At 35.4% G+C, this 11,499-nt stretch overlaps 1 non-coding gene across 1 annotated transcript; it reads right to left on the reverse strand.

Moving 5' to 3' along the window:
• Nucleotides 1-10,789: 10,789 nt before the first annotated feature.
• LOC130842728 (U6 spliceosomal RNA) lies at nt 10,790-10,894 on the reverse strand. Its single transcript, XR_009050528.1, has one exon. It is a non-coding gene; the product is annotated as a U6 spliceosomal RNA (small nuclear RNA).
• Between the last annotated feature and the right edge of the window lie 605 nt (nt 10,895-11,499).

An 11,499-nucleotide genomic window follows, 5' to 3' on the forward strand; every position in this document is an offset into this window, starting at 1 on the left:
TATGTGCAGTAGTGGGATTGCTGGGTCATATGGTAACTCTATTTTTAGTTTTTTTAAGGAAACTCCATACTGTTCTCCGTAGTGGCTGTATCAATTTACACACAATCCCTTTCTCCACACCCTCTCCAGCATTTATTGTTGGTACATTTTCTGATGATGCCCATTCTAACTTGTGTGAGGTGATATCTCATTGTAGTTTTGATTTGCACTTCTCTAATAATTAGTGATGTTGAGCAGCTTTTCATGTGCCTCTTGGCCATCTGTATGTCTTCTTTGGAGAATGTTTACTTAGGTATTCTCTCATTGGGTTGTTTGTTTTTTTGATATTGAGCTGCATGAAACGTTTATGTATTTTGCAGATTAATCCTTTGTCTGTTCATTCTTTTGCAGATATTTTCTCCCATTCTGAGGGTTGTCTTTTCATCTTGCTTATAGTATCCTTTGCTGTTCAGAAGCTGTGAAGTTTCATTAGGTCTTACTTATTTATTTTTGTTTTTATTTCCATTACTCTAGGAGGTGGATCAAAAAAGATCTTGTGGTTATTTATGTCAAAGAGTGTTCTTCCTATGTTTTCCTCTGGGGGTTTTATAGTGTCTGGCCTTACATTTAGGTCTTTAATTCATTTTGAGTTTATTATTGTGCATGGTATTAAGGAGTGTTCTAATTTCATTCTTTAACATGTAGATGTCAGTTTTCCCAGGACTACTTACTGAAGAGGCTGTCTCTTCTCCATTGTATATCCCTGCCTCTTTTATCATAGATTAGTTGGCCATAGTTTATCTCTGGGCTTTCTATCCTGTTCCATTGGTCTCTATTTCTGTTTTTGTGCCAGTACCATAGTGTCTTGATTACTGTAGCTTTGTAATATAGTCTGAAAACAGGGAGTCTGATTCCTCCAACTCCGTTTTTTCCCTCAAGATTGGCTATTCGGGGTTTTTTGTGTCTCCATACAAATTTTAGGATTTTTTGTTCTAGTTCTGGGAAAAATGCCATTGGTAATTTGGTAGGGATTTCATTGAATCTGTAAATTTCTCTGGGTAGTATAGTCATTTTCACAATGTTCATTCTTCCAATCCAAGAATATGGTATATCTCTCCATCTGTTTGTGTCGTCTTTGATTTCTTTCATTAGTGTCTTATAATTTTCTGAGTACAGGTCTTTTACCTCCTTCGTTAGGTTTATTCCGAGGTATTTTATTCTTTTTGTTGCAATGGTGAATGGGATAGTTTCCTTAATTTCTCTTTCTGCTCTTTCATTGTTAGTGTATAGAAATGCAACAGATTTCTGTGTGTTAATTTTGTATCCTGCAACTTTACCAAATTCATTGATGAGCTCTAGTAGTTTTCTGGTAGCATCTTCAGGATTTTCTATGTATAGTATCATGTCATCTGCAAACAGTGACAGTTTTACTTCTTTTCCAATTTGGATTCCTTTTATTTCTTTTTCTTCTCTGCTTGCTGTGTCAAGTTCTTCCAAAACTATGTTGAATAGTAGTGGAGAGAGTGCACATCTTTGACTTGCTCCTGATCTTAGAAGGAATGATTTCAGCTTTTCACCATTGAGAATGATGTTTGCTGTGGGTTTGTCATATATGGCCTTTATTATGTTGAAGTAGGTTCCCTCTATGCCCACTCTCTGGAGTTTTTACCATAAATGTGTGTTGAGTTGTGTCAAAATCTTTTTCTGCATCTATTGAGATGATCATGTGGTTTTGGTCCTTCAATTTGTTATTATGGTGTATGACATTTTTTGATTTGTGTATATTGAAGAATCCTTGCATTTCAGGGATAAACCCCACTTGATCATGTTGTATGATCTTTTTAATGTCTTGTGCGATTCTGTCTGCTAGTATTTTGTTGAGGATTTTTGCATCTAAATTCATCAGTGATATTGGTCTGTAATTTTCTTTTTTTTGTAATATCTTTATCTGGTTTTGGTATCAGGGTGATGGTGGCCACTTCGAATGAGTTTGGGAGTGCGCCTTCCTCTGCAAATTTTTGAAAGAGTTTGAGAAGGATGGGTGTTAGCTCTTCTGTAAATGTCTGATAGAATTCACCTGTGAAGCCATCTGGTCTTGGACTTTTGTTTGTTGAAATATTTTTAAGCACAGTTTCAATTTCATTACTTGTGATTGGTCTGTTCATATTTTCTATGTCTTCCTGATTGAGTCTTGGAAGGTTATACCTTTCTAAGAATCTGTTCATCTCTAGCAAGTTGTCCTTTTTTTTGGCATATAGTTAATTGTAGTAGTCTCTAATGATGCTTTTTATTTCTGCAGTGTCTATTTTAACTTCTGTTTCATTTATATATATATTTTTATATGAGTCCTCTCTCCCTGTTTCTTGATTAGTCTTGCCGAACATTGATCAATTTTTTTTATCTCCTCAAAGAACCAGCTTTTAGTTTTATTGTTTTTTTGCTATTGTTTTCTTTGTTCCTATTTTCTTTATTTTTGCTCTGATCTTTATGATTTCTCTCCTACTACTAACTTGTTTGTTCTTCTTTTTGTATTTGCTTTATGTGTAAGGTTAGATTGTTTATTTGGGATTTTTCTTGTTTCTTGAGGTAAGATTGTATTACTATAAACTTCCCTCTTAGAACTGCCTTTGCTGCATCCCACAAGTTTTGGATTGTTCTGTTTTCATTGTCATTTGTCTCTAGGTATTTTTTGATTTCCTCTTTGATTTCTTCAGTGACCTCTTGGTTATTTAGTAGCGTATTGTTCAATCATCTGTTTTTATACACATATCCCCTTATTCCCTCCCTCCCTCGACTCCCCCCCCACCCTCCCTCGAGTCCCCCCCATCCTCCCCATCTCAGTCCTCCAAGGCATCTTCCATCCTTGAGTTGAACTAGTAGCGTATTGTTTAGCCTCCATGTGTTTGTGTTTTTTACAGTTTTTTTTTTACTGTAATTGATTTCTAATCTCATAGCGTTCTTGTCAGAAAAGATACTTGATACAATTTCAATTTTCTTAAATTTACCAAGGCCTGATTTATGACTCAAAATGTGATCTATCCTGGAGAATGTTCCATGTGCACTTAGGAAGAAAATGTAATCTGATCTTTTGGATGCAATGTCCTATAGATATCTTTTAAATCAAGCTGGCCTAATGAGTCATTTAAAGCTTGTGTTTCCTTATTATTTTCTGTCAACATCATCTGTGCATTGATGTAAGTGGGGTGTTAAAAGTCCCCCACTATTATTGTGTTCTTGTCAATTTCCTCTTTCATAGTTGTTAGCATTTGCCTTATGTATTGAGATGCTCCTATTTTGGGTGCATATATATTTATAATTGTTATCTCTTCCTCTTGGATTAATCCCTCAATCTTTATGTAGTGTCCTTTCTTGTCTTTTGAAACATTTTTTTATTTTAAAGTCTATTTTATCTGATATGGGTATCACTACTACAGCTTTCTTTTGATTTCCACTTGCATGGAATATATTTTTCCATCCCTTTACTTTCCTTGTGTATGTGTCCCTAGGTCTGAAGTGGGTCTCTTGTAGACAGCATATATATGGGTATTGTTTTTGTATTCATTCAGCCAGTCTGTGTCTTTTGGTTGGAGAATTTGGTCCATTTACATTCAAGGTAATTATCAGTATGAATGTTCCTATTACCATTTTCTTAATTGTTTTGGGTTTGTTTTTGTAGGTTCTTTTCTTCTCTTGTGTTTCCCACTTAGAAAAGATCTGTTAGCATTTGTTATAAGGCTGGTTTGGTGGTGCTGTATTCTCTTAGTCTTTGCTTGTCTGTAAAGGTTTTGATTTCTCTCAAATCTACATGAGATCCTTTCTGGATAGAGTATTCTTGCTTGTAGGTTCTTCCCTTTCATCACTTTAAATATATCGTGCCACTGTCTTCTGGCTTGAAGAGTTTCTGCTGAGAAATCAGCTGTTAACCTTATGGGAATTCCCTTGTATGTTATTTGTCATTTTTCCCTTGTTGCTTTTAATAACTTTGTCTTTAATTTTTGTGAATTTTACTGCTGTGTGTCTTGATGTGTTTCTCCTTGAGTTTATCTTGCCTGGGACTCTCTGTGCTCCCTGAACTCAGGTATCTATTTCCTTTCCCATGTTAGGGAAGTTTTTCACTATAATCTCTTCCAATATTTTCTTAGGTCCTTTCACTCATCTCTTTCTGGGACCCCTATAATGCGAATGTTGATGTATTTAACATTGTCTCAGAAGTCTCTTCAGCTATCTTCATTTCTTTTCATTCTTTTTTTGTTCATTTTTTTTCCGCATCAGTGATTTTCACCATTCTGTCTTCCAGGTCACTTATTCGTTCTTCTGCCTCAGTTATTCTGCTATTGGTTCCTTCTAGTGTATTTTTCATTTTAGTTATTGTATTGATTTTCTCTGTTTCTTTGTTCTTTAATTCTTCTAGGTCTTTGTTAATCTTTTCTTGCATCTTTTCAATGTTTGCATGCAGTCATTTTTCAAAGTCCTGGAACACCTTCACTATCATTATTCTGAATTCTTTTTCTGGATGGTTACCTATCTCCCTTTCATTTAGTTCTTTTTCTGGAGATTTATCTTGTCCCTTCATCTGGCATAAAGTCCTCTGCATTTTTGTTTTCTCCAGCTTTCTGTGGCTGTAGTTTTCAGTTCCACAGAATGAAATACTGCTAATACTGCTGTCTGAGCTCTTGTGGAAGAAGCAATCTAAGAGGCTTCTGTTTGCTTCCTGAAGGGATGGACTGGTAGTGGGTAGAGTTGGGTGTTTGTTTGGTGGGCAGAGCTCAGTAAAAATTTAATCAGCTTGTCTGGCAATGGGTGGGGCTGGGTTCCCACCCTGTTGTTTGTTTGGCCTGAGGCACCCCAGCACTGGAGCTTACAAGCTCTTTGGTGGGGCTAATGATGGTCTCTGGGAGGGCCCACACCAATAAGCCCTTCCCAGAACTCCTACCACAAGTGTCCCTGTGCCTGCAGGGAGCCACAGCTGACCCCCACCTCCACAGGCAACCCTCCAACACCTGCAGGTAGTTCTGGCTCATTCTCCTATGTGGTCACTGTTCCTTCCCCTTGGGTCCTGGTGCACACACTACTTTTTGTGTGTCCTCCATGAGTGGAGTCTCTGTGTCCCCCAGTCCTGTGGAGGTCCTGCAATCAAATCCTGCTGGCCTTCAATGTCTGATTCTCTGGGGTTTCCTCCTCTCATTGCTGGACCCCAGGTTGGGAAGCCTGATGTGAAGCTCAGAGCCCTCACTCTAGTGGGTGGAGTTTTGTGGTATAAGTGTTCTCCAGTTTGTGAGTCGCCCCCTCAGCAGGTATGGGATTTGTTTTTATTGCAATTGCACCCCTCCTACAGTCTAATTGTGGCTTCTCCTTTGTCTTTGGATGTGGGGTGTCTTTTTTGGTGAGTTTCAGTGTCTTTCTTTCGATGATTGTTCAACAGTTAGTTGTAATTCCAATGCTCTTGCAAGAGGGAGTGAGCGCACATCCTTCTATTCTGCCATCTTGAACCATCTCTCTCCCCTATTATTTGTAGATTTTTTTGATGATGGCCACTCTGACCAGTGTGAGGTGATACCATACTGTAGTTTTGATTTGTGTTTCTCTGACAAATAGTGATGCTAAATATCTTTTCATGTGCATTTTGGCCATCTGTACGTCTTTGGAGAAATGTTTGCTTAGGTCTTCTGCCCATTTTTTGATTGGGTTTGTGTGTGTGTGTGTGTGTGTGTGTGTATGTGATATTGAGCTACATGAGCTCTTTCAGTCATTTCATTTACAAATATTTTCTGCCATTCTGTGGTTTGTCTTTTCATTTTGTTTATGGTTTCCTTTGTTGGGCAAAAGTTTTTCAATTTAATGAGGTCCCATTTGTTGATTTTTATTTTTATTACTCTGAGAGGTGGATCAAATAAGACTTTTTTCTTTTGTGAGCTGTTGCATTGTATTTTGCTGTATAGTGTGGAGGTATTCTTAACTATTTCTCCAAAAAATAGATAGTTATAAGACATGCTTATGTGCTAACTAATAATGTACTTGAATACATAAAACAAAATTTATGTAGAGGCACAAACTGAGACCCTGAATAGCCAAAACAATCTACAGAAATAAAAACAGAGCTGGAGAAATAAGGCCTCCCTGACTTCACACTATACTACAAAGCTACAGTAATTGTGGTACTGGCACAAAAATAGAAATATAGATCAATGGGATAGGTTAGAAAGTCCAGAGATAAACCCATGCACCTATGGTCACCTAATCTATGACAAAGGAGGCAAGAATGTACAATGGGGAAAAGACAGTCTCTTCAATACGTGGTGCTAGGAAAACTGGACAGCTACATGTAAAAGAATGAAATTAGAATACTCCCTAATACCATACGCAAAAGTAAACTCAAAATTAATTAAAAACCTAAATGTAAGGTCAAACACTATAAAGCTCTTAGAGGAAAACATAGGAAAGATACTCTTTGAGGTAAGTCTCAGCAAGATCTTTTTTGATCCACCTCCTAGAGTAGTGAAAATAAAAACAAAATTTAAAAAATGGGATGTAATTAAACTTAAAATCTTTGCAAAGTGAAGGAAACCAAAACCAAATGAAAAGACAACTCTCAGAATGGGAGAAAATATTTCCAGGTCAAGCAACTGACAAAGGAATAATCTCCAAAGTATACAAATAGCTCAGGCAGCGCAATAAAAACAAAAACAAAGCAAAAAAAAAAAAAAGAACAAAAATCCCAATCCAAAAATGGGCAGAAGACTTAAATAGACATTTCTCCAAAGAAGACATACAAATGGCCAATAAACATATGAAAAGATGCTCAACATCACTAATCATTAGAGAAATGCAAGTCAAAACTACAATGAGGTATCATCTCACATTGGTCAGAATAGCCATCAACAAAAGGTCTGGAAACAATAGATGATGGAGAGGGTGTGGAGAAAAGGGAACCCTCCTGTACTGCTGGTGGGAATGTAAATTGATACAGCCACTATGGAAAATAGTATGGAGGTTTCTTAAAAAACTTATAATAGAATTACCACATGACCCAGCATTCCCACTACTGGGCATATACCCATAGAAAACAATAATTCAAAAAGACACATGCACCCCAATGTTCATTGCAGCACTATTTATGCTAGCCAGGTCATGGAAGCAACCTAAATATCAGGCGAATGGACAAAAACAATTGACAGATGAATGAATAAAGAGGATGTGGCACATATATACAGTGGAGTATTAGCCATGAAAAGGAAAGAATTTGGATCATTTGTAGAGATGTAGAATGACCTAGAGACGGTAATACAGAGTGAAGTAAATCAGAAAAATATAGTATATTAACATACATATGTGGGAGCTGGAACAATGGTATAGATGAACCTGTTTTCAAAGCAGAAATAGAGACACAGATGTAGAGAACAATCATGGACACCAAGGGGGTAAAGGCAGTTGAGATGAATTGGGAGATTGGGATTAACATATATACACTACTATGTATAAAATAGATAACTAATGAGAACTTGCTGTATAGCAGAGGGAACTCTACTCTGTGCTCTGTGGAAACCTAAATGGGAAGGAAATCCAAAAATAGGTGATATATATATACATATAACTGATTTACTTCACTGTACAGCAGAAACTCATGCAACATTGTAAAACAACTATAACCCTATAACAAAAGAAAAAGAATAATGAGAACACTAGGTTAGAGAGGTTAATTAACTTACCCCAAACTGCAAGCCTAGTAAGTGGTGTAGGGCTGAATTTATATCAGGCAATCTGGCTTCACTAATGATACTCACAATACCCACTCTAGGATATCTTATTGTGTGTGTGTGTGTGTGTGTGCACGCGTGCACACGCGTGCACAATTATACTAAAAATGTAGTTACCAAAACGTGTTATGAAGACATGTAGTTTGGGGTTTAGCTGATTCTAGAAGGAATGTGCTCTACCACCAGACATGCCCAAGTAGACCTAAATATACATTCTACAGTTTCAGGGATGTCTTAGCCAGATGAAATGCCTAACTTGATGCTATAATTTTATGGCTCCAATTTTAACAATTTCCTGAACAGTACCATATCCTCACACAAACAGTTCTCTTTTATTTTCATAAATGTATTATATCTCCATATAAACAATTTCCTTATATTTTCATAAATCTGGACAAAGTCTTTCTAGAGTTGAAGCATTTGGTAATGTGCTATACAAATTAAATAGATAATTGTCACCTTTTTCCCCAAGTTAATATTTTTAAGAAATCCAAGTATATAAGAATAAAAAAAAAAAAAAGAAATACAAGTGTAGTGTGAAATTTTAATATAATTCAGTTTTTGATGGATCAAGTAGCCAAATGTTATTAAGGCTACAAGGCTTTTGAATCACATAATTATTTATAACTATATATTGAAAATTTTACTTTATAAACAAAAACTAAACCTTATTTTCCAGCATTCACTGAACATTTACAAAAATTGTAAAAATATCAAGTTTAAAAATTTTCAGAGAAAGTAGTCTAAGTATGAAAGAGTTTGAAACAACTAACAAATTTGATTTAATTTAAATATAGATTAACTTTACAATATTTAGTTTACCATTCGTTTTTAAAAAAATTTATTGAGGTATAGTTGATTTATAATGTTATGTTAGTTTCTTCTGTAAAGCAAAATGAATCAGTTATATATATATATATATATATATATATATTTTTTTTTTTTTTTTAGATTGTTTTCCCATATAGTAGTTTACCATTCATGAAGATGGTCTATATCTCCGTTTACTTAGGTCATCTTTAGGTGTTCAATGAAATTTCAGAGTTTTCTCTATAAGGGCCATGAGTAATTCTTCTTATGTTTATTTCTAAGTATTTTTATGTTGTTATTGTGATTATTTTATGTTACTTTTACATTTTTATTGGCAATAAATGGTTTTGTAGGAAAGCTATTATTTTGTTTACATTTTGTGGCTATATATTCAATATTTTCTTAATATGATAGTTGCTCTTAGAACACATCTTTATTCTTTTTGGATCTGTTTATCTCTTATTTTGTTTGCTTGTGATATTTTGTCAACTAAATCCTGCAGAATACTGTTGTGTATTAGTGGTGATAGTTAGCATTTTGGTCTTCCTGACATTAGTGGATGTAGTTCTAATGTTTCACCACTAAGATTTGTCTTTCTTGTAGGTTTACTTGAATACTGTTTCCTGGCTTTGATGGAAATGATTTTATTATTTCAACTGTATACTTCATATGTCCTGCAAGTTTCTTTTTTTTAAGCTCTTTATTAGAGTATAATTCCTTTACACTGTTGTGCCAGTGAATCAACAAAGTGAATCAGCTGTATTTATACATATAAACCCATATCCCCTCCCTCCTATGACTCCTTCCCATCCTCCCTATCCCACCCCTCTAAATCATCACCAATTATTGAGTTGCTCTCCCTGTGTTATGCAACAGCTCCCCACTAGCTATCTATTTTACATTTGGTTGTGTATATATGTCAATGCTAGTCTCTCACTTCATCCCAGCTTCTCCTTTGCTCCCCCACCCTGTGTCCTCAAGTCTGTTCTCTACATCTACATCTTTTTCTTTCCCTGTCACTGGATTCATCAGTAACATTTTTTTAGATTCCACATATATGAGTTAGCATAAGGTATTTGTTTTTCTCTTTCTGGCTTACTTTGCTCTGTATGACAGACTCTAGGTCCATCCACCTCACTACAAATAACTCAATTTCATTCCTCCCTATGGCTGAATAATATTCCATTGTATATATGAGCCATATCTTCTTTATCCATTCATCTGTTGATGGGCATGTAGGTTGCTTTCATATCCTGGCTATTGTAAATAGTGCTGCAACGAACAACTGACCGGTGCAAGGTGATACCTCATTGTGGCTTTGACTTATATTTCTCTAATGATTAGTGGTGTTGAGTATCTTTTCCTGTGTTTGTTAGCCATCTGCATGTCTTCTTTGGAGAAATGTTTATTTAGGTCTTCCACCCATTTTTGGATTGGGTTGTTTTTTGCTATTGGGCTTCATGAGCTGCTTGTGTATTTTGGAGAGGAATCCTTTGTCACTTCGTTGGCAAATATTTTCTCCCATTCTGAGGGTTGTCTTCTTGTCTTGTTTATAGTTTCTTTTGCTGTGCAAAACCTTTTAAGTTTCATTAGGTCCCATTTGTTTATTTTTAAATTTATTTCCATAATTCCAGGAGGTGGGCCCTAAAGCATCTTGCTTTGATTTATGTCATAGAGTGTTCTGTGCATGTTTTTCTCTTAGAGTTTTATAGTGTCCAGTCTTACATGTAGGTCTTTAATCCATTTTGAGTTTTTCTTTGTGTGTGTGTGTGTGTGTGTGTGTATGGTGTTAGGAAGCATTCTAATTTCATTCTTTTACATGTAGCTGTCCAATTTCCCCAGCACCACTTATTGAAGAGGCTATGTTTTTTTCCATTGTATATTCTTGCCTCCTTTGTCAAAGATAAGGTGCCCATATGTGCTTGGGTTTATCTCTGGGCTCTCTATTCTGTTCCATTGACCTTCCTTTCTATTTTTGTGCCAGTACCATACTGTCTTGATCACTATGGCCTTGTAGTATAGCTTGAAGTCAGGAAGCCTGATTCCACCAACTCAGTCTTTCCATCTCAAGATTGCTTTGGCTATTTACAGTCTTTTGCATTTCCATACAAATGTAAAATTTCTTTTTCTAGTTCTGTGAAAAATGCCATTGGTAATTTGATAGGGATTCTATTGAATCTGTAAATTGTTTTGGGTGGCATATTCATTTTCAAAATGTTGATTCTTCCAATCCAAGAATGGGGTATAAAAATATGGAATGCTTCACAAATTTGTGTATCATCCTTGCACAAAGACCATGATAATCTTCTCTGTATAGTTACAATTCTAGTGTATGCACTGCCAAAATGAGCTCCTGCAAGTTTCTTGAAAGACATTTTTTTCAGCTTATGAGAGTTCTGTTATAATGTTAGATTGCCAAGATTTTTTTCTGTGAAATAGTGGATGTGGGATTTTTGCCAACCATTTTTTCCGTATCTGTTGAGATGATAATATTTTTTCCTTTAATCTGTTAAAGATAGACTTCCTAATATTCTGTCCTTGCATTGCTGAAATAAACCTCACTAAGTTATGCTCTACTATTCTCTTAATATGCTGCTGGACTTGATTTGCAAATATTGTATTTGAATTTTTTTCATTTGTGTTAATAAGCAGCAATGTAGTATATTGGTTAGAAATATGGACTCTGTAGTCAAAATATCTGAATTTGAATTGTGGTTTAATCATTTATTAGCCCTGTGATCTTGGACACATTTCTTATATTCTTTCCTTATTTGTAAAATAGGGATAATAATAGTACTTATTCTGTATGTTTATTAAGAAGATTAAATGTGTTCATATATATTCTAGTTATCTCTTATTGTGTAACAAATCCAATGGGTATATGTCTGCATTGGTTAGAACCTATTGAAATGCCAATTTCTTTTCCTGTTATCTTTTGATGTATAACAACAACAAA

Source organism: Hippopotamus amphibius, chromosome X (genome assembly GCF_030028045.1).
Source record: "Hippopotamus amphibius kiboko isolate mHipAmp2 chromosome X, mHipAmp2.hap2, whole genome shotgun sequence".
NCBI lineage: Eukaryota > Metazoa > Chordata > Mammalia > Artiodactyla > Hippopotamidae > Hippopotamus > Hippopotamus amphibius.